The 25,443-nt window shown below is 39.3% G+C and overlaps 1 protein-coding gene and 1 non-coding gene across 5 annotated transcripts in view; both read left to right on the top strand.

Annotated features, from left to right (window-relative positions):
• Positions 1 to 25,443, top strand: part of LPAR1 (lysophosphatidic acid receptor 1) — a 165,100-nt gene that overhangs the window by 26,657 nt on the left and 113,000 nt on the right. The gene's annotated exons all lie outside the window — the stretch shown is intronic.
• On the top strand, positions 9,292 to 9,363 carry TRNAS-GGA. Its single transcript has one exon. It is a non-coding gene; the product is annotated as a tRNA-Ser (tRNA).

Genomic DNA, 25,443 nt, shown 5'->3' with positions numbered 1-25,443 from the left:
ATATCAATAGAGAAACCCATGAGTGAAACTCCAGAACTTACACAAGGCTATGGGCTGAATCCAACTGGTGTGTGCTGTACAGTCACAGAAGTCCCCCTCATCTGTTGCTTGGGGTTTTATTCTTTCTCTCCTCTCATTCCTTACCTTCCTTTTCTTCTTTCTTCTAGCAAGGGCCTCCACACTGAACAGTTTCTCAGCTTTTTACCACCCACCTTTAATGATCAAGTGCTCGGGAATAATTGCTTTAGGACATTTATTTCCCTGAAGTCAGCCCTGTCTCACACTCTGCCCTTCTCTCATCTTCCTATTGCGTCGCATATACTGTTATCCCTTCAGGGACAAGCTTGGACTGGAACTAAAAGAAGGGATTATCAGGATTTGGTTCTAATCCCACTTTAACCATCAATTGAAACCAGCCTCACATCTACTAGTCATTTTGATTCTGCCTTTGTGGACCTACAGGAGAAGGAGAGGATGAGAGAGAATTTATGGATTTGTGTCTGGTGAAGTGGAAATCATTTTGGCAACCGCTTTTGAGGTAGGGTGTTGGTTCTCATCTTTTACTTTGCATCAGAATCACCAGGGAGCATGTTTACAATGCTAAGTCCTGGGCCCTCTCACAGAGATTCGGATTCAGGCAATCTGGGAAGAACTCAGGATTCTGTATTTTTAACGAACTCAACTGAGAGACTTGTAGGGACTTTAAATTTTAGAATTCTCAGTTTCACAGTAATAGCATTTTTCAGGGCTGGACCCATTTGAGATGGCTGTTAACTCCAGCTGTAGACTTTATTTCATGATAGTGTGTTCTCTAAATATGTCATATCTGAAAATTAAAGTGAAAGCAAGTGAGATGTTGGTTTCACCATGTCTGGGTTGGCCAGAAGCACACAGCAAGAGCATTATATTGTGTTTTAGACGTTGTCCTTTAAAGAATATGTGTATCTCAGTGGAGAGTGGAAGGAGCTGGTCAAAGATCTGAGAGAGAAGAATTATGAGAAAGGAAAGGAATAAATGGGTGACTCGATCTCTGTCTTAATCTGCCTGATCCACCTTCCAGTATTGCAAAGGTGAAATTCAGTTTGATTACAGAAGAACAGCTGGGTCCCCTTGATGGGCTTTTCAGCCAGGTGACTTGAACCACATTTAAGAGAATTTCTAGTGAGCAATCTGCCCAAGGACTGCATGGCTGGCCTTGGAAGGGAGTGAGCTTCCTGTCCTGGAAGTGTTTCAGCTGATACTGGAGAATGTAGATGAGATGAGAGCGCTGGGGAAGAGGTGAAGCTAGATGAAGCTCAGTGGTTTCCTTCCAACTGTGAGATGCTACTTATTTTATGAACAGCACACTTAAAAATTTCAGGATACTGTTCAGGAGGCCAAAGCTAAAATATATCTAAGTAAACTCTAGTTGGTCGATGGATTATACACACACCACACACACACACCCCGCGCCATCTTAGACTCACAAATGATAAATGCCAGGCTAGTTTCGGGTTGTCTTTGAAGTTTATTATTTGCAGGTGTAGAAGCTCTTAGTTTTAGCTTGTAATGTTTCGAGACATGAAGTGCTGTCTTGAACTGTCTTTGATGATTTGATGTTTATACATAAGGTCTGCTGTGAATTTGGAAGGCACTGCAGAGTCACTCTTTTAAAGATCAGAGGAAGGCTGGATGAAATAAATTAAGAGTTTTTTCTCTATTTTGTAGATTCTTATTCTTTGTCTAGAGATCTGCTTATGGAAAGAGGGAGAGTCATGGCATTTCGTGTGAACTCATGAGCCAGTGTGAGGTTTTCCTATCATTAGCTAATAACATATATTTAAAATCACATAAAAGTATGTTGCCTATGGTTTGAATTTTTATTTCTGAATAAATTAGAGATAAAAATCTGTGGTTTCTAGTTCAAGGATATTGTACATAAACACACAAATCATGTATCTGATGTGGATTTTGATGTCATTAAAGAGAAGTGGCAGCAGCCAGGCATTATTAGCTTTCCTCCCTTTTTCTTAGTTGCATCGGTCTTTTGCCTTTATGTTGAAAGGCCACAGTAGATTTTGACTTTCCTCCTCTGACTGCCAATAATTGTAAAATTTGAAATGTTTTTAGATAGGTAGTTTTAGCCCCTGTCTTTTTTCCTGGTTCCCTTGCTTTCACTGCTGGTTCCCAAGACTCAAAATTGAGGCCAGATGTGTGTCAACACTGAGAAACCCTGACTGGCCCTCTTGTTCTCTCCCTCCTTGATATTAATGCACGAAGGAAACTGCGACACCAGGCCACTGTTAGTGTTCTCTTATTTCTGCCTGTTGTTCTCTTGCAGGTTCTAAATGAGATTGGCATGTATTGTTGTTGTGTGCTTTAAAATTTGAATATTTAAAGCAGCACTTTCTGATAACACCATAAGTCTCTGAAAACATTATATATAAATATATGGATATGCTGCAGATTTTCAATTTTGATTATTTTATTTTGGGAGGAGGGTTGAGTGTTTTTATTTTTATTTCTTTATTGGCATATGAAAGTGTTAGTCACTCAGTCATGCCCGACTCTTTGCAACCCCATGGACTGCAACCCACCAGGCTCCTCTGTCTGTGGGATTTTTCAGGCAGGGATACTGGAGTGGGTTGCTTTTTCCTTCTCTGGAGGATCTTCCCGACCCAGGGATCGAACCTGGGTCTCCTGCACTGCAGGCAGTTTCTTTACCGACTGAGCTATGAGGGAAACCCTGTTGGAGTACAGATGATTTATAAAATTTTGAATATTTTTAAATGAGATTTTCTTGTATAACATTTTACCCAGAATCTAAGGCTAAATGAATCACCTGTGTATCTACATGCATGTTAACAGTTGTTTTAACAGTGAAACAATAAATGAAAAGGTATAAAATATAAGCAACAGAAACAACAGAAATCAAATTTTGTGAAATATGAAAATTATAAAGCATGCTAAGCATCCGCAATAAAACCACTTTTAATGTTTTTAAATATCAATTCTTTCCCCCTCTGTATTTGTACATATGATTTGGTCATTGATTGCAAACTAGGGAAAAATTCAAATTCTTACAAACTGGGAATATTAACTCTTAGTATTTTTGGTATATGTCTCTTCATATATTTAAATACATTGATATATTTCATATTGTTAAAATTTTAATTTTTAGTAATTTTCTTATTTTAAAAGTGATACATATACAATTCAGAACCTTTGAAAAGATAAAAAATAAAAAATTGACGGAAAGCTTTCCACTTAAAAATAAACATTAACCATTTTTCAACTTTTTTTTCAAGTATGAAAGTGAAAGTCACTCAGTTGTGTCAGACTCTTTGTAACCCTATGGACTATACATGTGTATACATGTATATGTAATTCCATGGAATTCTCTAGGCCAGAATACTGGAGTGGGTAGCCTATCCCTTCTCCAGGGGATCTTTCTGACCTAGGAATCGAACTGATGTCTCCTGCATTGCAGGCAGATTCTTTACTAACTGAGCTATCAGGGAAGCCCTTTTCAAGTATGTGCATCTATAAATGCATACTTTTTTAAAAATTATAAATACTAGAGTATATAGTTGTTTTGTTGTTTTTTTATGGTTAAAAAAACTTAGAAATGTATAAAACTCTTTTTGGGTAATAATTACACTATTAAGTTTGTTTTGGTTTGAATTTCTTTTTTATTGATCTTGCTGTTTCTTATATCTGAGGATTCATATCTACCACCAGTTCTGGGACATTTTTGTTCATTAGTTCTTAGAGTAATACTTCTGACAGTTTTGTCGTTCTGACTCTCCATGATGATTCTGAGACCTTTTCAGTATCATTCCTGCCTCTGAGCCTCACTTTCAAATTCTCATCTCTGAGGCTCTGTCTGTTCTGTGTGATTTGTCTCATTTACTAATTTTCTCACCAGTTGCACCTAATCAGATATTTATCTCATGCACTCATTTGAAGTACTATGGTTTTCATTCCTGCAAACTCTATTTGAATCTTTTTCAAATTTGCGTGGTCTTAAAAAATTGCTTTTCTTTTACTACATCCTCTTGTTAAACATAGTAAACATTTTTATTTTATAGTCTGTATCTGATAATTCCATTTTCTGTAGACTTTGTAGGTCTGATTCTGCTATTTGTTGTTTTGTGTGTCTCTGGTATGTTCTGGCTTGCTTCTTCATGTGTTCTGTGAATTTTTTCTTTTTTTTTTCCTTTCTGTACATGAACTCATGTTTCTAGGAACTTTTCCTCTAGTAATTCTTTGAGAACTTAAAGTGAGATATAACAAACTTGTATTTGCTTCTACTGATGCCTTAAAGTGAAAGAAAGTGAAAGTGAAGTCGCTCAGTCGTGTCCGACTCTTTTCGACCCGTGGACTATAGCCCATCAAGCTCCTCCGTCCACGGGATTCTCCAGGCAAGAATACTGGAGTGGGTTGCCATTTCCTTCTCCAGGAGATCTTCCCGACCCAGGGATTGAACCCAGGTCTCCCACATTGCAGGCAGACGCTTTAACCTCTGCACCACCAGGGAAGCTTCACTGATGCCTTAAAGGGCACTATCAATTCATGTCCTGCTGCTACTGCTGCTGCTAAGTCGCTTCAGTTGTGTCCGACTCTGTGTGACCCCATACACGGCAACCCACCAGGCTCTCCTGTCCCTGGGATTCTCCAGGCAAGAACACTGGAGTAGGTTGCCATTTCCTTCTCCAATGCACGAAAGTGAAAAGTGAAAGTGAAGTTGAGACCCCATGGACTGCAGCCTACCAGGCTCCTCCATCCATGGGATTTTCCAGGCAAGAGTACTGGAGTGGGGTGCCATTGCCTTCTCTGCAATTCATGTCCACATCAGTTTAAATATCAGTTGAGTTTTTTGGATGGCCGTAGCAATTGTATGAATTCACGCCTCCAGTGTAATATTAGGGGCAAGTGTCTGGGTATAAATCTTCAGAGAAGGCGCCTTCCTGCCTAGATCCGAATCTGAGACAGTCATGTTTCTTTATCCTCTCCCTATGTGACATAGGTTAGTACTTTCCCCCCTTTACACTTATTAAGGGTGAAATGTCCCAGCTTTTTGATCTGACTTTAACTTCCCACTTGATTTCTGCTTGTAAAAGTCAAAACTAGGGGTCAGGTGGGATTGGGATACACCTGGCTGCTAGGTTATGTGCTCTTCTACCTTGACTGATGTCTTGACATATTTGGCCATATTTGTTACTTTTTGGCCAACTTGGCTAAGCATTTGAAAAGGTAGGTAGGGATGTATGTGTTGTGTGTGTGTGTGTGTGTGTGTGTGTATGTGTGTGTGTATACACACATTTTCGTATGTTCACACACCCAGCAGTTTTAGATGTTTTTTGTACTGGGAGAGTTTTCAGGGTATTTTTTCTTCAGTATTCCTGGAAAGGAAATCTACAGTATGACTTTTTAATAGTAGGGCATAATTCATCCCTCAATTATATTTCTGTTTACTTAAATAATCTTCTTCCTTGGGACCTTAGGTTGCTTTCAATTTCTGTTGCAAAGGATACCCTCATTTAGATATCTCAGCATAGGTTGCTGCCGTTTCCTCAGGATAAATATCTTGAAGCAGAATTGCTGGGTCAAAGGGTATATTTGCCTGGTTTTGGGTAGATATTACCAGCGTCACCCTGAAGGATGAGGGTAATTGTTCCACATGGAGACTTCCTCACACAGCACTTGCAAATGCCACGCTTCTTTAACCGCTGAGTATTACACACACATTCCAGGGGAGATGGCATTTTGTTTTTAAAATTCAGATTTCTTTCATCATTGGAAGGGTTAAGTGTAACCTTTTCTTAGCATTGAACATTTGTATTTCTTATAAAGTTTGGGTTCATGTTTATAATCATTTTTCTTCTAGGATGCTTATGTGCAGATTTTTTGTTTAAATTATATACTTAATACATAGAATTCTTTAAAAATTTTAAGCTATTAATGGCTTTTCATAAGACTTTTTTTCAGTGTGCATTTATTTTTCTTAAATATAAAGAAGCTTTAAATGTTAGTCCACTTTATCAATCTTTTAGGCTTCTTATTTTGTCATTATGCTAAAATAGCCTCCCTTTACTCTAGGATTATATAAATGTTCGATTATGATTTCTTTTAGGTATGTTAAAGCTTTGTTTTTCATTGAAAATTTGTTCATTTGTTTATGTAATGGGAAGGTCTGTCTCTCACTTTATACCATTGTGGGTTTCTCATTCAGGTTGATTTGCCTGTTCCTGTTCGGTGGTATGTTTTAGATAAAGCCAGATCGTTTGGGCATTTCTTCATGTTGAGGCCGTAACTTCTGAAAATGGAAATGACATAGTATAGAATTGGCATGATATGAAATTGGGAATGTAGATGTTTATGTAGGCAGTAGTGATATCTGAATCCATGATGAGAAAAGCAGGGGAGCGTGTTGATAAAGAGGGAATGAGTTAAGGGATGTGGTAAAGAAGAAGACTGCTTCCCAGTGGCTCAGCGGTGAAGAATCCACCTGCCAACGCAGGAGATGTGGGTTTGATCTCTAGGCTGGGTAGATCCCCTAGAGGAGGAAATGGTGACCCACTCCAGTATTCTTGCCTGGAAAATCCCATTGACAGAGAGCCTGGCAGCAGTTCATGAGGTCGCTAAGAGCTGGACGCGACTGAGCGCACAACAGAAAGAAGAAGGTTAGCTCTCAGGCTTAACCATCGTGGGGTCATCTTCCCACCCATTTCTATGTGTTTTCTGTTGTCCTAATTGCCATTGGAAATAGAATGTGTGGGATGGACCAAAAGGCTCTTGAATTGTCAGGGTTTGCAATGATTTGAAAAAGCTGGGAAGACTTTATTATTACCTACACTTTGTTTTTTGTGTGATAAGGCTTTTCTGCATGCAGTGGGTGCCCAATCAGTGTTTGTTGCATGAATGAATGAATGGAGATTCCCTGGTTAGGAAATAGAACCATGTTTAAAATACTGTATATTTTGGAGTAAACCAATTTTTTGGTTCATTTTTTATTTCTAGTGGGTCTCTGCATTCTTCTTTTGTCCACCATGCCTTTTATGAGGACTGTCTGCCAGATACACTGAACATTAGGATAGAAAAAAAAAAAAAATTATGGTGCTGACTTTGTCCTCAGGGAGCTCAGAGTCCAGTAATTGCTTCACAAATGGATAGAGTTTAGTGCGATGAAGCTGTCCCTTATGTGCATGGTGCAGAGATGATGTTATATAAGAGGGCATGACTGACATGATATGAGGGCTGCTGATGTGTATGGCAGGGGGTGACTAAGAAGGAGACTTCTGAGACTTGATAATGAAAGATTGAAAAATAAAGGAGAGTTTACCTTGTCGATAGGCAGTGGAAGAGGGCATTCCAGTCCGTGAAAATAGACCATGAAAAGATAGGAAATAACACGGTGTTTTCTAGGAACCCCAGGTGGTTTGGTTGGTGAATAATGGACAATGAGGCAGAGGCCAGATCATGGGAGGTCTTGTGGTGTGTCTGAAGGAATCTGAAGTTTGCTTCTTCCCTGCCTCCCAATTGTTAACAATTGAAAGGATTTCCACAGTTTCTTTTTTTTTTTCCTAGTTAGATAGATCATTAAGGGAGGTTAAACTGGAGAGAGACAGAGACATGAACTAAGATTAGAGATAGAGACCCTTACGATTGTCCTGGGGAGATGACCTGAACTAAATAAAGTGACTGGGGGAGAAAGAATGGATTTGAATTCATTGAAAAGTGTAGTCAACGGGATTTAGCGACACGCTCAGTGTAGGAAAATAAGTTGTGTTTGGGCTGTTTTTGAATTGGAGGTTTTAAAATTATAGACGGGTCAGTTGGAGTGTGGGAGATTAAGTTCTGGACTAGCGATGCACATTTAAGAACCGTCAGCCTGCAAGTGTTTGTGGGACCCATTGCTATGAATAAGATGGCCTAGGGAGAGTTAGCCCCAGTAGAAAAGGGCTAAGCAAAGGACTTGGGGGTGCACCAACATTTCCGGACTCTCACAGGAAGAGCATCCTGCAAAGAGGCCTGAGAAAAAGCTAGCAAAAAGTTGGATAGGAATCAAAGGAGCATACAGTCATTAAGTAGGGCAAGTTTTTAAGACAGTGATTAACAATGTAAAAATGTCATTAACGACACAAGTAAGATAAGGACACAGAAATGTCCTTATTTAGAGGAAAAGGATCTTCGCTCAAAATTTTGAGCCATGAGGGCAGAAGCCGTGGCCCACCATAAGAGGATGCAGAAGAAGTGAGCACAGACTCTTCCTTCAGTATTCTTGGCCTTGAAAAGGAAGAGGGTGGGGGAGGGGGCAAGGAGCTAGGGAAGAGGAAGTAGTGGTAGTTGGGGTCAAGGAGTATTTCTTTCTGTATTCTTTTTAAGTGGGAATTACAGCATGTTTTTATTCTGAGGGCTAGGAACTGAAGGGAGAACAAAGCTGAAGGTCCAGAAGACCAAATAATTGAATGAAGTCAACTTTGGTTCTAAACTCGACACGGCCAGTTGGGGACAGGGATGGGTGGGAGAGATGTCTTACAAAGTCAGTGTTGGCCAAAATTGGTGACAGTTCCTGTCATTAGAAGATACAGGGTTTCAAGGCAAGCATTTCACCAGTGCATATGGGCACGAACATTGGTAGCTGTCTGGTAGCTATCTATTGGTGTGTGCCACATGCAGCCTCGATTATGTCCTCATGGAAAAATTAGTTGGATGTTTTCCCCTAAGTCTGAATAGTTGGAATAACCTTTATTGGATCACTGCTATGTCTTTAACACTACAAACTGTATAAGAATGTTAAATTTTCTTTGGAATAATACTCAAAGGTGTTTGTAAGTAAATTTGGTTACATTTGGGTCATTGCTAAACAGCCCAGTTCTGATTTCCATTACTTTCTTGTTTCTTTGAACTACAAGAACCTGAAGTACAGTCAGAGGTTTTGGGGGATGATTACTAAGATATGTGGCTGCAGTATCCTGTCTTCACCTCCACAAAGACTGTCTAGTTTCCATGCTCCAGCTCTATGGGATCGTGCCTCTGGGAAGGAAGGAAACTCCTGACCCCGTCAAGTTGCAGGGGTACCTGGATGACGCTGTCCATTCTGTGATTGCTGCCACCACTTTTTAGTTACTGCCCCTTGAATAACAGTTTACCTTACTCTATTGAAACATCTCGAAACAGAGAGAAGTTTTCTTTTAAAGGAGGAAAACTCTTTGAGCTATTTTCAGAGATGTCTTCATGTTTATATCTCTGTTTAGTGCCAAAGATAGCCTTTCTCTTTCAGTTAGTGGTACCTTCCATTAAGGGGCTTCCCTAGTGGCTCAGAGGTTAAAGCGTCTGCCTGGAATGCAGGAGACCCGGGTTCGATCCCTGGGTTGGGAAGATCCCCTGGAGAAGGAAATGGCAAACCACTCCAGTACTCTTGCCTGGAGAATCCCATGGAGGGAGGAGCCTGGTAGGCTACAGTCCACGGGGTCGCAAAGAGTCGGACGTGACTGAGCGACTTCACTTTCACTTTCCGTTAAGCAAATTACATTAGGTTACCCCAGAGGATGGGCTCTAGGGTGTCTCGTGTGCCACCATGCTGGTGTCACTGTTGCCAGCCTTTAGCTTAACAAGCATTGTGTGCCCCTATGAACTGTCTCCAACCGCGGAGTGTTCTGGATTGTCTACTAAAGTACAGGGATTGGGGCAGCCATAGTCTCTCCTTCTCTGTTTGAGAATAGATATCTGTGGTTTAAATACTTTCCTGTAGAACCACAGGACTTAGGGATTTCTATTCTAAAGGACCTGGATTCTCAGAGTTCCTGATTTAGGTATGCAAGATAGCTTCTTATAACCAGCACTTGTTTATTTGCACAACCCTAGAACTTTGAACGCTTTAACCTCTGAGCCACCAGGGAAGCCAGGCTTCAGCTATACGTGAACCATGAACTTCCAGATGTTCAAGCTGGTTTTAGAAAAGGCAGAGGAACCAGAGATCAAATTGTCAACATCTGCTGGATCATGGAAAAAGCAAGAGAGTTCCAGAAAAACATCTATTTCTGCTTTATTGACTATGCCAAAGCCTTTGACTGTGAGGATCACAATAAACTGTGGAAAATTCTGAAAAAGATGGGAATACCAGACCACCTGACCTGCCTCTTGAGAAATCTGTATGCAGGTCAGGAAGCAACAGTTAGAACTGGACACGGAACAACAGACTGGTTCCAAATAGGAAAAGGAGTCCGTCAAGGCTGTATATTGTCACCCTGCTTATTTAACTTATATGCTGAGTACATCATGAGAAATGCTGGGTTGGAAGAAGCACAAGCTGGAATCAAGATTGCTGGGAGAAATATCAATAACCTCAGATATGCAGATGACACCACCCTTATGGCAGAAGGTGAAGAGGAGCTAAAAAGCCTCTTGATGAAAGTGAAAGTGGAGAGTGAAAAAGTTGGCTTAAAGCTCCACATTCAGAAAAGTAAGATTATGGCATCTGGTCCCATCACTTCATGGGAAATAGATGGGGAAACAGTGGAAACAGTGTCAGACTTTATTTTGGGGAGCTCCAAAATCACTGCAGATGGTGATTGCAGCCATGAAATTAAAAGACGCTTACTCCTTAGAAGGAAAGTTTTGACCAACCTAGATAGCATATTGAAAAGCAGAGGCATTACTTTGCCAACGAAGGTCCGTCTAGTCAAGGCTATGGTTTTTCCAGTAGTCATGTATAGATGTGAGAGTTGAACTGTGAAGAAGGCTGAGCGCTGAAGAATTGATGCTTTTGAATTGTGGTGTTGGAGAAGACTCTTGAGAGTCCCTTGGACTGCAAGGAGATCCAACCAGTCCATTCTGAAGGAGATCAGCCCTGGATTTCTTTGGAAGGAATGATGCTGAAGCTGAAACTCCAGTACTTTGGCCACCTCATGGGAAGTGTTGACTCATTGGAAAAGACTTTGATGCTGGGAGGGATTGGGGGCAGGAGGAGAAGGGGACGACAGAGGATGAGATGGCTGGATGGCATCACAGACTCGATGGCCGTGAGTCTAAGTGAACTCCAGGAGTTGGTGATGGACAGGGAGGCCTGGTGTGCTGTGATTCATGGGGTCGCAAAGAGTCGGACACTACTGAGCGACTGAACTGAACTGAGAACTTTGAAGTTTGGAAAAACCACGTATTTCTAGAGTCTGTCTTTTGTATTCCTCTTTTACTGATAGTTCTTTGTTCTTTCGGCCTTGGCGAGAAACATCCTATCTCTGTTTGCGGCTTTAGATCTTTTGGTTTATCTGACTTTGATTAGGGATAAAAGAATGCCTTCCTATCTAGCTCTCAGAAGACAATGGATATTGCTTTACACTCACCCTCACTATTCCCCATCTTTTTTTTTTTTAATAGTTCAATTTTTTAAATTGAGATTTAGTTGATGTGTAACATTATGTTGGTTTCAGGTTATAACATAACAGTTTGGTATGTGATATAGTTTACATTTTTTACTTTAGTTTTTTGCTTTTCAGCCAACTTAATTTAAAAAACTTGTAATAGCAATATGCACTTATTTATTTATTTTATCTTTATATTATGGTGCAGTAAAGTTGATTTACGATATTGTGTTAGTTTCAGGTATACAGGAAAGTGGTTCGGCTATGCATATACATATCCATTCTTTTTCAGATCCTTTTCCCTTATAGGTTATTACAGAATATTGAGTAGAGTTTCTTATGTCCTTGTTGATTATCTGTTTTATATATAGTAGTGTGTATGTGTTAATCCCAAATTCCTAATTTATCCCTCTCCTCAACCTTTCCCTTTTGGTAACCATAAATTTGTTTTTGAAGCCTGTGAGTCTGTCTTTTGCAAAAAGTTCATTTGAATAATTTTTTTAGATTCCATCCCCACCCATTGTTAGTTTACATCATGTGACACTTTCCCTATTTTAAAAGACAAATTCTTTCTGAAATATGTTCTTACTTGCTTTTGGTTTTGTGTGATTAACTTTGACATACAGTGAGTGTTGACTGGTAAAATTAATTGCTTATTTTGCCTTATAATAACTACAGTACATACTGATTTACTGATTAGGGTACAGATTGAGATGGATTAGAAATAAGGTTGAAAATTGATTTCTCAAGGGAATTTTCTGAGGAAAGGAAAATAGATGAATATAGATGAATATGTAATTAGAACTCTCTTCCTCTTTAAGGAACATAGGACTCAGTGCTTCCATGTGTTTGGTTTTAATGTATTAAAAGTTAGAAAACATGGTGAAAAAGAAGGGTTAGCTATGAGCTTATTATAATTACTTGTCTTAATGTTTACATTTTTCTTGATGCATCTAGTTAGGTTTCATGCTGACTCCAAAATGGCAGAACTCTCTGGAGAGCCCATTTGGTAGAATAAAGCTTCTTCCATTTGAATTGAAAAGTGGCAACGTTTCTTTCTACATCATGGTTTTTGTGCACAGTATGCCTGCACAGCCCAAGAGAAGTTTTTGCAGAGATGGAAATGTTCTGTTTCTGTACGGTCCACATCTGGCAAGTGACCGTCATTGAATAGTGCAGGCTTTGACTTTGGAGTTAAAACCACTCCTCATTTGCTAGCTGTGTATCTCCTGACTAGTCTCAGAAAGGTTCTTCTTTGGGACAGACACAGCTGCACACCAAGGCACACAGCTGGGCAAGTGGTCCATCGCTGGCTGCATTCCGGACCTAACTCTCCCACTTAGCCATGTGCCCTTGTGAAGTGACGAGGCCCACCCTCCTGACTACCACAGAGGTTCTGCACCTTGACTGCTAAAACAGGAGAAAACCCTGGCCCCGGATCCCCAAGAAGTCTTTCCGAGGAAGGGGGTTCCCGTTCATTCCTGAGTTATAAATCAGTGCTGAGGGGCCTGGCTAAGGACAGGAAAATTTTCGTGTTAAAATTCTCCCTCTACCCACATTGGTTAGAACTAGACTTCTGTTCTATATTCAGGAGGCCACAGGCCAGACAGTGGATTATTTATTGTACTTACTGATTTGGGCTTCCCTGGTGACTTAGCAGTAAAGAATCTGCCTGCCAGTGGAGGAATCGTGGGTTTGATCCCTGGTTCGGGGAGATCCCCTGGAGTAGGAAATGGCAACCCATTCCAATATTCTTGCCTGGAAAATCCAATGAACAGAAGAGCCTGGGGGCTATAGTCCATGAGTCGCAGAGTTGGACACAACTTAGTGACTAAACAATACCACCACTACCAACTGATTTATGAACAGATGTCTTAGCATAGAACTTATTAAAGTGATGGGAGAGAAAAAAAAAAATTAAGTGATGGGAGAAAGGGAAAATAGTGGATTACTGTCTGGTCGTTGCTGCATTTCAGAAAACAGAGCTGCATGGTAAGGGGTTGGTCCCTGCTGCTCTCTTTGGTCCCCAACCCTTTTTTCTGGAAAATGAGGTAGAGTGGGGAAGGTCTGATCCTTCCAACTTACTTCTTCCTGTTTGTTTTCATCACGCAAAGCATTCATTGGACACTGATTGCTTTCAGTTCTGCTCCGTCTTCACTGCACTTTAGATATTACTGTACTTAATGTATATTATTCCCAGGTTCTTATAAACGGCTGCCTACTCTTCTTGATTTCTTAGCCATTTTGAGTTTTTGCCTTTTTGTCTTTATTTACATGTGTTTCAACTGGAAATTGGGTGGGAACACATCAGGAAATTTGGGCTTGTAGCATTTTTATTCAGAAGTCGGTTTATGACCATTTACAGTATGAGTTCTTTAATCATAGCTTTTGATCATGAGGAAATGCCTCTGGGTTGAATTGGCAGATCTCGAAGATTTTGGACATTAATGTTGCTTAAGAGGATTAACAGAAAGGCACCGAGAGTCACATGGTATACAGGAATTACCTTTTAACAGATCAGATTCCACTTGCAAATGATATAAAACATGTGTCCACACCTCTCTGCCTTTTTTCAAATTTATAATTTAATAGCTTAAAAGAACCTTCTATATGAGTTAGATATTGCCTTTCCAGTAGAGCTATAATATGTTATGCTCATGAACAGGAAACGAATTTAAGAAGCCTCAGATGTGTTGTCCAGTCCTTTGCTAAAGGAGAGCTTGGTGTGAACGCTGTCAAAACGTAAAGCAGTTGCTTTTGGCAGACATGCTTCACCGTTCAGATGGACGGCATTAAACAGCTCCACTCCGCAGGTCACTTCATGTGATAATGTGATGGGTACATTGCAGCTCTTTATTCCTATGGACACACACTGGGATCGAGTCCTGCTCAAACACATGTTCTTAGCATCTTCACTAAGTGTGTTTTAAAAGAAAAGTGTCCAAGGATTATATATCTGCCCTGCATTTTTTTGTGGCGTTTCAGTTAAAAGTCTTTATTGAATAATCCAAAAACTCCTTCCTGAGAAAATTCCTAGCTATCCTCATCCTTGAATAGGTGAAATGACCCTCAATTTGGATTGTAATCCAATTGATTTTGTTAAAGTTCCAAATGCCTGGAGTCAAAAGTACATGGAACTGGTGTTAGATTAACAGACTGACCTCTTAAACTTCAGACACTTATCAGAGACTTCAGTCTTGAGTCATCAACTTTTCTAGTTCTCTCTAAGGCTGTTTGAAACAACTGATAATGTTATCGCGTAGTATTAAATGGACAGTCCAGTGAGTATTTCTCAAAGTGTGGTCCCAAGACTAGCAGTACCTGTTAGTAAGTACAAATTCTCAGGCCCATCTCAGACCTACTGCCTCAAAACTTAGAGGGTGGAGCCCAAATACTGATTGTTGGAACAAGATCTCCAGTGAATTCTGGAGGCTGCATGCCACAGTTTGAGAATCGCTAGTCTTATATAGGAGTTAACACATCTGGCTTTCAGCCTAGGCTTATTTTGGATAATTGTTAAAATGAGAATTCTTGGTTCCCACCTGTACAGAGTCTGATTCAGTTGGCCTCAGTTAGGGCCAAGGAATCAGTGCTTCTGTGTTCAGTGGCAAAGCCTGGTTGGAGAACCTCTGCTTTCCCTTTGTGTCAGATTAGTTACTCTACATAGAGAATCCAATACTCTGGTTCCTTTGTAAAAGTCTTTCTAGAACTCTTGATTTAAGACAATGGCATATAATCAGAGGATACTTCTGAATTACTTAAGGAGACTTAGAAAATACAGGAGACTGGGTTCTGCTATATCAAGAGGTCAGGTTAGGAGTGAAGTGCTTGCTTTTGTGTGTATTGTTGTTTTAAGTTCATGGGTGAAATGCCTCCTGAGAACCATGGATTCTTGTTTTCAGATTTCATTGAAATTGATAGAAGTTATCATATCATTTATATTTCTGTTAATTTTTTACTATAAAACTATTACTAGTATTTAGTAGAAGAGAATAGTGTCTCTCTCCTGATAGTTAATGTGCAATTCTTCTTTTTTCTTTTACTTTAATTAACAGAGAGCTTAGAGTAAAGTTTTGTACAACATTTTGAAATAATCTATTTCTTTTGCCCACTTCAGTCTAAGACTCTTATTTTTTCCCCACTTCTTTGCAATATTATTGATACATTGTGTAAGCTTAAGGTATATAGCATGATGAACAGATACATGAATAGGTTGCAAAATCATTATTGCAATAAGGTTAGTTAACACATCCATTATCTCAAAAAACCAGCTTTTCGAGGGTGGTGATGGACGGAGAAGCCTGGTAGGCTGCAGTCCATGGGGTCTCTAAGAGTCGGGCACGACTGAGCGACTTCACTTTGTTTTCACTTTCATGCATTGGAGAAGGAAATGGCAACCCACTCCAGTGCTCTTGCCTGGAGAATCCCAGGGACGGGGGAGCCTGGTGGGCTGCCGTCTATGGGGTCGCACAGAGTCGGACACGACTGAAGTGACTTAGCAGCAGCAGCAGCAGATAACATTTAAGATCTACTCTCATCAACTTTCAAGTATATAATGTATGTATGTTAATTACTATCTGTACATTAGATCCCCAGAACTTAACTCATTTTATAGCTAAAAAATTATATCCTTTGACCAATGTCTCTCCTTATCCCCCACCCACTTGCCACTGATAACCACTAATTCTACTATTTCTATGAGTTTGCTTTTTTAGATTTCATAGATTAAATAAGATCACATAGTATTTTATCTTTCTGTTTCCGACTTACTTCACTTTGCATAGTGCATTCTGGGTTCATCTGTGGTGTGGCAAATGGCAGGATTGCTTTCTCTTTTATGACTGAATAATATTCCATTGTATATATATTATATACACCATATTCTCTTTATCCAGTCACCCAGTGATACACACTTAGCTTGTGTGCATGTCTCAGCTATTATAAATAATGCTGCAGGAGACATGGGAGTCTGGTTATCTCTTTGAGATAGCAATTTTATTTCCTTTGGCTGTATATCCAGAAGTGGGATTGGTGGATCATATGGTAGGTCTATTTGTAATTTTTTGAGGAAATTCATATTGTTTCCTGTAGTGGCTGAACCAACTTACATTGCTGTCAACAGGGTGCAAGGATTCTTTTTTCTCCATCATGTTGCCAAAACTGGTCTCTTTTTGTGTTGGAGAAGACTCTTGAAAGTCCCTTGGACTGCAAGGAGATCCAACCAGTCCATTCTAAAGGAGATCAGTCCTGGGTGTTCTTTGGAAGGACTGATGCTAAAGCTGAAACTCCAATATTTTGGCCACCTCATGTGAACAGTTGACTCATTGGAGAAGACTCTGATGCTGGGGAGGGGGGGGATTGGGGGCAGGAGGAGAAGGGGAGAACAGAGGATGAGATGGCTGGATGGCATCACTGACTCGATGAACTTGAGTTTGAGCGAACTCCGGGAGTTGGTGATGGACAGGGAGTCCTGGCATGCTGCAATTCATGGGGTTGCAAAGAGTCAGACACCAATGAGTGACTGAACTGAGCTGATTCTGGGGTGTGAGTTGATACATTGTTGTTGTTCGGATTTGCATTTCTCCGGGGACTAGCGATGAACATGTTTTCACGCATCTGTTCTGCATGTCTTCTGTAGAGGAATGTCTATTCAAGGCTTTTGCCCATTATTAGTTGTTTGTTGTTTTGACATGGTTGTATGAGTTCCTATTAACCCTTGATCAGATAGATGGTTTGCAATTTTTTTCTCCGATTCCATAGACTGACTTTTCATGTTGTCGATAGTTTCATTCCGTGTGCAGATGGTTTTAGTTTGATGTAGTTCCACTTGTTTTTGCTTCCATTGTTTGTGCTTTGGTGCTATATCTGAAACATCATTGCCAAGACCAGTGTGTCTAGGAACGCCTTTCCTATGGTTTTTCTTGCAGTTTTATAGTTTGGGGTCTTTTCGTATCATTTGCAGGTCTTTTTCTTCATCCACTCATTCATCTGTTGCTGGCTACTTGTGTAGCTTCCATGTCTTGGCTGTTATAAATGGTGCTGCTGTGAACAGTGGGGTGCCTGTATCTTTTCAAATTCGTGTTTTCATTTTATCTACACAAATGTCCGGAAGTGGAATTGCTAGATCATATGGTAGTTGTGTTGTTAGTTTTCTGGGAAACCTCTATACTGGTTTTCACAGTGGCTGCACCTGTTTACATTCCCACTAACAGTTGTTGCAGAAGAGTTCTCTTTCCTCCATCTCCTCCCAACTTTTGTTGTTTACATTTTAATGATAGCTATTCTGACAGGTGTGGGGTGATATCTCATTGTGTTTTGATTTGCATTTCTCTAATAATTAACGATGTTGAGCATCTTTTTATGTGCCTTTTGCCATCTGTCTGTCTTCTTTGGAAAAATATCTATTTAGGTCTTCTTGTCTATATTTTGATTGTTTTTTTTTTGTTTGTTTGTTCATATTGAGTTGTAGGAGCTGTTTATGTATTTTGCACATTAACCCCTTATTGGTAGTATCATTTGCAAATATTTTCTCTTATAGATTGTCTTTTTTGTTTTGCCAATGGTTTCCTTTGCTGTACAAAAGTGTTTAAGTTTAATTAGGTTCCATAGAGAATAGACTGGTGCTTGCCAAGGGGGTGGAGGATGGGAAAGAGTTGAATTGGGAATTTGGGATTATCAGATATGCACTGGTATATATAGAATGGATGAACATCAAGGTCCAACTGTATAATACAAGGAACTATATTCAATATCCTGTGATAAACCATAATGGAAAAGAATATGAAAATGAATGTATCTGTATAACTGAGTCACTTTCCTGTACAGTAGAAATTAACACAACATTGTAATTCACCTATACTCGAATAAATAAATTAAAAAAGAAAAGTTTAATTAGGTCTCATTTGTTTATTTTTGCTTCTATTTCTTTTGCCTTAGGAAATGAATCCAAAAAATATTGCTATGATTTATATCAGTGTTTCTATGTTCTCTTATAGTCATTTTCAGGTCTTAATTTAGGTCTTTAATCCATATTGAGTTTATTTTTGTATATGGTGTGAGGAAATATTCTAATTTCATGGTTTTATTTTATATATATTATATAATATAATAAATATACAACACATATTGATATATATAGTTGTCCAGTTTTCCCGGCACCACTTTTGAAGAGACTGTCTTTTCTCCATTGTATACTCTTTCCTCCTTTGTTTTAGGTTAATTGACATAAGTGAAAGTGTTAATCATTCAGTCGTGTCCGACTCTTTGCAACCCCATGGACTGTAGCCTGCCAGGCTCCCCTGCCCATGGGATTTCCCAGGCAAGAATAGTGGGAAATTCCTTCTCTAGGAGATCTTCCTGACCCAAGAATTGAACCCCGGTGGGTTTATTTGTGGACTCTTGCTTTCTCCTTCGTTCCATTGATCTATGTGTCTGTTTTACTTACTGTAGGTCTGAAGTCTGGGAGCCTGATACCTTCAGCTTTGTTCTTTTATCCCAAGATTACTTTGGCAATTTGGGGTCTTTTGTGATTCTGTATGAATTTTCAGATTATTCTAGTTCTATGAAAAATGGCCAGGGCATTTTGATAGGGATTGCATTAAATCTGTAGATGGCTTTGGGTAGCATAGCCATTTTAGCAACATTAACAATCTTCCAGTCCTACAGCATGAGATATCTTTCTGTTTCTTTGTGTCATCTTCAGTTGCCTTTATCAATATTTGATAGTTTTCAGAGTATAGGTCTTTAACTTTCTTGGTTAAGTTTATTCTTAGGCATTTTATTCTTTTTGATGTGATTTTAAACAGGATTTTTAAAAACTTTCTCTTTGTGAGGGTTAATTACTAGTGTATAGAAAGTCAACAGATTTGTGCATGTTAATTTTGTATCATGCAACTTTGCTGTATTCATTTATGCTAATTGTTTTTCAGTGGAGACTTTAGGATTCTCTGTATAAGGTATCATGTCATCTGCAAATAATACAGTTCTATTTCTTCTCATCCAGTTTGGATGCCATTTATTTCTTTTTCTTGTCTGATTGCTATAGCTAGAACTTACAATACTATGTTAAATAGGAGTGGTGAGATTGGGCATCCTGTCTTGTTCCTGAATTTAGAGGAAAGACTTTCAACTATGAATATGATGTTAGTTGTGGGTTTATCATAAATGGCCTTCGTTAAGATTAGAGATGTTTCTTCTATACTCACTTTGATGAAAGTTTGTATCATGAATGGATGTTGTGTTTTGTCATATGCTTTCTTGGCATCTGTTGAAATGATCATATGATTTTTATCATTACTTCTTTTAATGTGATGTACCACACTGATTGATTTGCAAATGTTGAACCATCCTTGTGTCCTTTTAATAAAATTTAGCTTGATCATTATGTATAATCCTTTTAAAATATTGTTGGATTGGTTTGCTAATATTTTGTTGAAGATATTTGTGTCTCTATTCATCAAAGATATTGGCTTCTAATATTCTTTTTTTGTAGTGCCTTTGTCTGATTTTGATATAAAAATAATGATGGCCTGGTAGAATGAATGAGTGTGTTCTATTCTCTTCAGTTTTTTGGAAAAGGATAGGTCCTAGTTTTTCTTTATATGTTTGATAGAATTTCCTTGTGAAGCCATCTGGTTCTGGACTTTTGTTTGTTGGGAGATTTTTAGTTTTTTTTTTTTTTAATTTCAAATTCAATCTCACTTTTAGTGATAGATCTGTTCAGGATCTATCTGTTCCTTCTTGATTCACTCTTGGTAGGTTGTATGTTTCTAGAAATTTGTCCATTTCTTCTGGGTTGTCCAGTTTGTTGGTGTATCATTGCTGTAATATTCTCTTATGATTTTTGTATCTCTGTGGTATGGGTTATTAGCGCTCCTCTTTCATTTCTTAATTTGCTTATTCAAGTCCTCCTTTTTTCTTCTTGGTGAGCCTGGCTAGAGATTTGTTGATTTTGTTTATCCTTTCAAAAAAACAACTCTTGGTTTTATTGACCTTTTATATTGCATTTTGATACATGTTTCACTTATTTCTTCTCTGATCTTTATTATTTTCTTCTGCTGAATTTGTACTTGATTTGTTCTTCTTTTCTTGATGCTGTATGTGGTTATGTTAGGTTGTATATTTGAGAGTTTTCTTGTTTCTTGAGGCAAGTCTGTATTACTGTAAACTTCCCTCGGAGCTGCTTTTGCCCCATCCCATAGACTTTGCAGTGTTGTGTTTGCATATTTTCTGATTTCCACCTTGACCCATTGGTATTTTAGCAGCATGTTGCTTAGTCTCCTGGGGCTTCCTGATAGCTCAGTTAGTAAAGAATATACCTGCAATGCAGGAGACCCCAGTTCAATTCCTGGGTCAGGAAGATCCCCTGGAGAAAGGGTAGGCTACCACCTCTAGTATTCTTGGGCTTCCCTTGTGACTCAGCTGGTAAAGAATCTACCTGCAATGTGAGAGACCTGAGTTCAGTCCCTGGGTTGGGAAGATCCCCTTGAGAAAAGCTACCCACTCCAGTATTCTGGCCTGGAGAATTCCATGGACAACATGTTTATACTTCCTCTGAGGATATGCTGGTAGCTTTCACCTTGGTAGGGGGTGGGGCTGGAAATGGAGGGTCTAGAGCTGAGCTAGGTATGACATAGGACTTCCTCTCTGCTCAGTGGCTGTCACTGAACTGTTGGGGATGAGGTCTTATCCAAGTTGCTGGGGCAGAAACCCTGAGGGGTGAGCTCATATTAGCTCTGACCTGCTTGCTCCCCAGGGCACGTGTCCACTTCTATAATCTCCCTTTTTCTCTGGATCCACACCCAGGGGCACAGATCCCAACCTGATTTTTCTTCCCTTCCTGATTACTTTTGCGTTTTTCTTATAACTTTGGATGTACAGGAGTCCTTCTGCCAGTTTCCAGGTTTCAGTGAGGATTGTTCTACATGTAAGTGTATTTTTTTAAGTGTTTGTGGGGGACAGTGAACTCCATATCCTCTTACTCGGCCATCTTGATCTTGTTCACCATGCTATTTTGATTACCATAGCTTTGTAATGAAGCTTGAAATCAGGAATTGTGATGCTTCCACTTCATTCTTCTTTCTCAGGATTGCTTTGGTTGTGTGAGGTCTTTTGTGATTCCATATCAGTTTAGGATTGTTTGTTCTGTTTCTGTGAAAAATGCCATTGGAGTTTTGATCTGGATTGCGTTGAATCTGCAGGTGGCTTTGAGTAGTATGGATAGTGTGTGTTAGCTGCTCAGTTGGGTCCCTCTTTGAGACTCCTATGGACTGTAGCATTTCAGGCTCTTCTGTCCATGGGATTTTCCAGGAAAGAATACTGCAAAGGGTTGTCATTTCTTCCTTCAGGGGGTCTTCCCAACCCAGGGATCGAACCCGAGTCTCCTGCATTGCAGGCAGATTCTTCACTACTGTGCCACCTGGGAATCCCATATCACAACTGTATCAATTCTTCTGATCCATGAGCACAGGCTATCCTTCCATTTATTTGTGTCTTCTGTTTTTCTTATCAGTGTCTTGTAATTTTCAGTGTATAGATCTTTCACTGCCTTTGTTAAATTTACTCCTAAGAATTTTACTGTTTTAAATGCTATTTAAATGGACTTTTCTTTATTTTTCGTATATTTGTTTTTTAGAGTATAGGAACAAGAACTGATTTTTGTATGTTGATTTTTATATACTGCAATTTTACTGAATTAGTTTATTACACCTAGAAGTTTTTTGATGGAGTCTTTAGGATTTTTATATAAGAGCATATCATCTGCAAACAGAGACATCTTTACTGCTTTCTTTTGATTTGAATGTCTTTTATTTTTATTGTGTAATTGCTCTGGTTAGGACTTACAGGTCTGTGTTGAAAAGAGGTGGTAAGAGGGGGCATTCTTGTCTTGCTCCTGATCTTGGTGGGAAAATTTCAATCGTGTTTTACCGGTGAGTATGATTTAGCTGTCAGTTTATCATGTACACCTTTTATTATGTTGAGATAGGCTCCTGCTCTACTCAGTTCTGAGTTTTTGTTTTTAATCATGAGTGTGTGTTAAATTCTGTCAAATGCTTTTTTTGCATGTATTGAGAGGGTCATATGATTTTTAGCCATTATTTTGTTAATAATGGTATATTGTGCTAATAGATTTTGCATTATGTTGACCCACTCTTCTACCCTAGAAATAAATCCCACTTGATCATGGCATCTGACTCTTCTAACGAGTTGTTGAATTTGGTGTGCTATAATTTTGTTGAGAATTTTTGCTTCTACATCATCCAGTAGTCTGCTTTTCGTGAACTATTCTTATTTGGCTTTGGTATCAGGGTATGCTGGTCTTGTAAAGTGAGTTTGGGAGTGTTCCCTCCTCTTCAGTTTTTTGGAAGAGTTTGAGAAAGACTGTTATTAATTCTTCTTTACATGTTTGATAAAATTCACCAGTGAAACCATCTGGTCCTAGTCTTTCCTTGTTAGGGGTGGGGGGTTGCTTACTTTTTCAATCTCCCTATTGATCTCTTCAATTTTTCTGTTTCTTCATAATTCTTTCCTGGTGGATTGTATACATTTCTACTGTATGTTTTCATTTCTTCTAGGTTATCTAATTTGTTGGCACCTATTTGTTCACAGTAATGACTGTTGTTCTTCTATATATCTTATACACTGGTTGAAATGTGTTTGGAGATAGATGGGTTCAGAAACGAAGTGGAGGTAGTTTAGTCACTCAGTCGAGTCGTGTCTGACTCTTTGCGACCCCATGGACTGTAGCCCACCAGGCTCCTCTGTCCATGGGGTTTTCCAGGCAAGAATACTGGAGTGAGTTTCCATTTCCTTCTGCAGGGCATCTTCCCAACCCAGGGATTGAACTCCCATCTCCTGTGTCTCCTGCATTGCAGGCAGATTCTTTACCCACTGAGCTACTGGGGAAGCCAGAAACTAAGTCAACGATGGAATATTTGCCTTTGCTTTGAAATGAGCTTCCTTTTTGGAGAACCTTTCCCATACCTTGGTCAGTATTTCTTTATGTTTCCTCCAGATGATGGATGCACTACAATTATCAGTTGCCTGGCTGTGAAAGAGTTAATGTTTCCTAGTACCAGGCACTGACATAGGCAGTAGGAGAAGTCTGGTTCATTTTGTTTCAAAATACACCGTACCTCAAATAAGTACAAACAGCTGCAATTATGGGATTGAGGCCAAAAGAAATCCGTGTGGTGTTCTGAACTCCAACTGAGAGGAGTTCATGTAACATGGATCTGAGATTAGGCTCCAAAACAAAACCATCAGGCCCCAGCGGGAGAAGTGTCCTTACTTGTCATCCTGGTCACCTCCATAGCCATCACCCAAAGAAACTGGCGTGGTTTGAGGTGACCTTTTGTTTCCCTCTGGACCCACTTCTCTGCGGCAGGGTGAATTCTCCATTCAGTTTCTTGGAACCCACAACTGCAATAGTGTAAAATGGCGACACCTTGGAACACAGAGGATTTATAGATGTCTTGTCTGCTTATTTTATTTCCGTGACTTGGCTTAAAACAGCAATCACACTAAGTCTGGTCGTATAGCACACTCCTTTTCAAGCCTCAGGAAATTCTTGGTCAGGTAGAGACTGCTGCTGCTGAGTCTGTGTGGTTGTTTCTTCATCTCCCAAGATTTTTTAGGTAATAACAGTTTAGCGAAGCCTTTTTTTGTTCCTGATCCCTTTCATAATTGGAATTTCATGTTCTAAAGCCTTATCTTTTCTTTGGAGTGGCCATATGATCCCTTTCACACTAGTGAGAAGCTTTCTGTGTGACACTCTGCGTCCTCCACATATCTGGATTTCCCCATGATTTTTTCTGGACATTGAGGACAGCATCGTCCAGGCTGATGGTTAGATGGTTAGAAGTCTAATTTAAAGTGTGCCTCACAGCTGTTTCTAGGTCTCCAGTTGGTTTTTAGGTCATATCTCAAGCAGAGGGGCTTGTGGCTACTTGTGGTTTTATTATCTTCTCACAGCTTATAAAAAGACTTTTTTTCCTTTTCATATTCTGCTGCATTTGAGATAAACAGCTTCAGTGATAATTTAGAAAGATACCCTGTGTTACATTTGAAAACTCGTTCATAAAAGGAAAACAAGAGTTCGAATACCATTCACGTGAAAGTTAGGGAGGAGCCCCCTATTTTTGTTGTTTATTTGTTATCATGGTTACTGAATTATTGTGAACAGAGAAGAGTCATTTGATTCCCCTTGCTTCACATTCCTGATTTCATCCACAGGGTAATAGTGTTTGAAATGTTACTCACAGCATTGTTATATTAATGAACGAGGCCAGCCTTTCCTTCTCTCTCAAAAGTGTATATGTGAATTCTCAGGAAAACCTACAGTCTTCCCGTCTCCTTAGCCCAGCTGAGAATAACTCATCGTGCAGTACAATACTAGTTTCCTTTAGGTTTCCCTCTATTGCCTACTGTTTTAAAAGGTTATTGCCAAGAGGGACTTCACTGAAGAAAAGTGATGTTCTATTATAGCAAGAAAGGAAATGAGATGAAGTACCTCATTTTTCCCCCATCGTGAAGTAGATACTAGGGTTATATTCAACAGGTTTGATTTTTTTCGCCCTTAAAACTTTGAGTAGGGTGTATAAGTCTAAACTTAGGATGTATGCTGATTAAAAAAAAAAAAAACCTGTTAATCTCTGATTTAATTAGAAGTTAGTGGAGGAAAGGAGATTTCTTATTTGGCTTTTGAACTCTGAAAATAAACAAAACTTTCATATTTTGAATAACACATTGTGGGCCAAACAACATCTGGAAGAGATTATTCTCACTAGCTGGCAGAAGGAATTTCATAATCCATCGTCTTCAAAGAGCGTGGTACCTTGTCACATTTTCCCTGTATCCTGGAAACAGAAGACATTCTTAGGACCACTTTTGTGGGTTATCTGCCCTTTCTTTGGTTTGCATTGAATGTAAATGTGTCTTTCTAATTCTGTATAATATTTGTTTAGCTTTTGGAAATACAGCAAAACTTGGTGGGATGACTCTGCCTGCCTTGTTTACTGTGGTCCAGACTTCTCCTTTTTCAAAAGACCTATCTGACTTTTGGCAGCATGCCTCTTATACTCTGCCCTTTGTCTGAGAC

Source organism: Capra hircus, chromosome 8, assembly GCF_001704415.2.
Source record: "Capra hircus breed San Clemente chromosome 8, ASM170441v1, whole genome shotgun sequence".
In the NCBI taxonomy this organism is placed as follows: domain Eukaryota; kingdom Metazoa; phylum Chordata; class Mammalia; order Artiodactyla; family Bovidae; genus Capra; species Capra hircus.
This window is presented reverse-complemented; position numbering and strand designations above follow the sequence as displayed.